The sequence below is a fragment of the Diadema antillarum genome, unplaced genomic scaffold (genome assembly GCF_040938485.1).
Source record: "Diadema antillarum isolate AM-2024a unplaced genomic scaffold, OU_Dant_1.0 seq00001094_RagTag, whole genome shotgun sequence".
NCBI classification, from domain to species: Eukaryota; Metazoa; Echinodermata; class Echinoidea; order Diadematoida; family Diadematidae; genus Diadema; species Diadema antillarum.
Genome location: NW_027271912.1, coordinates 116,119 through 119,149, shown reverse-complemented (window position 1 = coordinate 119,149; position 3,031 = coordinate 116,119).

Below are 3,031 nucleotides of genomic sequence, written 5' to 3'. Positions count from 1 at the left end.
GTCTAAAATTTGAGTTTCTTCTCAGAATAATAGCTAAAGGGAATCCGGAAAACTACACTGTGGGATAAAAAACATCGGTGTTAGATTTAACACCATGGGTGTTAAATCTAACACCGATCAAACTTCAATAGAGGACCACACCCACAGGTGTAGAAAATGCACTGTGATGGTGTTGAAAAGTGTTCACCTGACACTTCGTGGTGTTAATTGACACTGTACCTTGTGTTATTTTGACACTGTCTGGTGTTAATTAAAAAATGACACCACATGGTGTTGATTTGATATTTGTTGGTGTTAATATCAATAGTTTAACACCCGTCCAGCTTCAATAAGAGACCACACCAGCTCGTGTTACTGTGGTGTAAACTTATTTTCACAATTTTTCAAAAATCTAGTATTTTAATGTAAAATTCTTGATCGTCTTGTTTAAATTAAAAATCAACAAGAAGTGCAGTTACTAAGAAACTCTTCAAAAAAAAAAGTTTTATATTGGAAATGACACCCGGAGGTGCTAATTTAACACCATAAATGAGCACCGAAAATTTAACACCAGCTCGGTGTTCACTATTTAACACCGGACTTTTTGCAGTGTACTTTTTACACAAGACCTAAAGTTAGCAGATCAAGACGCTCGCATAATGAAAGCAGTTCCAGATAAAGCATTACACATCCAAGCCACACCAACAGTCATTCCCGGAAGTAATCTCCGCCTGGAACAGGCTACCCCAGACTGCCGTTGATTCCACATCAAACCAAAACTTCAAAACTCACATTAGAGGACAAGTCCACCTTCATATACATAAGGATTGAGAGAATGCAGCAATATTAGTAGAACACATCAGTGAAAGTTTGAGGAAAATTTGACAATCCGTTCAAAAGTTACGAATATTCTAACTATCTGCGCAGTCACTCCTTGAAGAGAAGACTACTACAGTGTATGATGTCACATGCGTACAACTATATAAGGAAAATAAAAAGAGATTTTCACAAAACTTTACTTTTTGAATAAAGTGCACAGTTCTTCGACTTGCTACTGACGTAGTATATGTTAAAGGGTAATATTATTCCCCCTGCCTTCTTATGAAAGAGAGAAGTCGAGTGCTCTTTTGTTATGCAAGAAAAATGGAAATATGTTGAATTTTCTTTAGTCTTTCTTTACATCGTTGTACTCATGTGACATCACAAGCTATAGTAGTCTTTTCATCCAGCCGTGACTGAGCAGAAACTTCAAAAATTCATAACTTTTTAACGGATTGTCCGATTTTGCTCAAACTCTCACTGATGTGTTCTACTATAAATTGCTGCATTCACTCAACCCACATGTCTATGAAGGTGAACTTGTCCTTTAAAACCGCCGATTATTTTAACTCAATAAATAGATCCAATTAACCACCGTCCAGCTCTCGTCAACCTCCAGTTATATTCCCTAGAGGAATGGTGTTCCGGAGGTCTTTTTCTACAAGGTACAATGTACAAGGTTAGGGCCTTGGTTGTTCATAACTACAGTATATCAAAAGTGAACAGCCCAATCCTCATCTCCAGCAATACAATAATATTGTATTGCTGGAGATGAGGATTGGGTAAAGGGATGATTATAATCATCCCTTTTTAGCTTAAGACAAGTTTATGTTCAGTTCCGTTATTTCATAACACATACTACAGTTACTTAGGCCCTAGCTGCGCTGTTGTAATAAGGAGGTTCTAGAGAATGGAGTCACAACCGTCCTATTTCCTTTGCTAGATGTTCGAAGCCGCCGCTCAAACATATTTGAAGCATGTGGCAAACTGGATCTGCCGCTCAGATAGGAAGACAATTGACTCGTGTCTCATTGCATAATCACCAGCCACTTTCAAAGGAAGATAATATGTCTTTGTGATGGTAATTACTTTTCTCTATCCCTTCTTATAAAAGGTAGGTGGTACAGACACGGGGATGCGCGAAAAGAAATTGAGAAAAAAAAATGCTGATATAAAGATGAAAATTACTCGACTGGTTCGATGGGCATACACGGGCACTAATCTGATAGCCTATATCTATCAATAGAATTATACTTGAAGAATATTCCATATTAGTTTCGTTTGTGGAAGTTAAGCGGAAAAGTGATAAAAGCAGCTTTTCAGGACGGGTACAGTTTTAAACATTTTCACATGATACAGCTCTGATTTACACTTTTGCGCAAATTTCTGGACGGAATTGACTGTTGCTTTACATGCTTTATCATTACGTAAAATTTCATTTCATGTAATAAATAAATAAGCAAAATATGGCAAACATTATGATAACGTTCAACATGAATCCAGATTGCTCAGCAAGACGGCGGCTTGGAACATCGATCATCAAAGGCACAAGTGCACCTGTGGGATTCTTTTGTACATCAATCGAAATCTGACAACTGTTTGAATAATTGCAGCCAGTTGGAAATCCAATGTATTAAACCTCCTTGGTTGTACCGATCCGAGCAAAGCCAAGGGCAGGGTTGGGACAAACAGGGGAGGGGGAGGGGGGTCCGCAGAATCTGCAAAATGCATTTTCAGCAAATATTTTCGCGGGAAAGTAATAACACAGCTACTGTATCAGCTCCTTCCTTGTCCAACAAATCTGGAAGTACTGTAGTAGCCAATTTGTTGTGTCACGTGCCCGTTGTGACAGCCATGTGGGTTTGCCACGGCCAGCGCCAGCTGCTGCAGCAGCTGAGAGTGTAGCCGTACACTAATATTCACCTCCCTGCAGCTATCGACGCACGCACGCTCGTATTTTGGCTCAGCGTGTACGGCGGAGGAGGTGAGCTGAGGTCACGGCCTGGCGCTGGGGCGGCGCGGTTCGCTCGCTAGCATACGGCACTAGCTAGCATCCGTTCAGCTCACACGGCCGAGCGGTCCAGCCGGTACAGCACCACCCGGTACGCGGTGCATAGTGCAGCTGAGTAGGCGCCTTTCAGTGTTTGGGTTTGAATCTGCAAGGAAGGAAGCCCGTAATGTTTGGCTTCAATTCAATTTTTTTTTTTTCAATTCAATTTATTTCTTCGAAAAG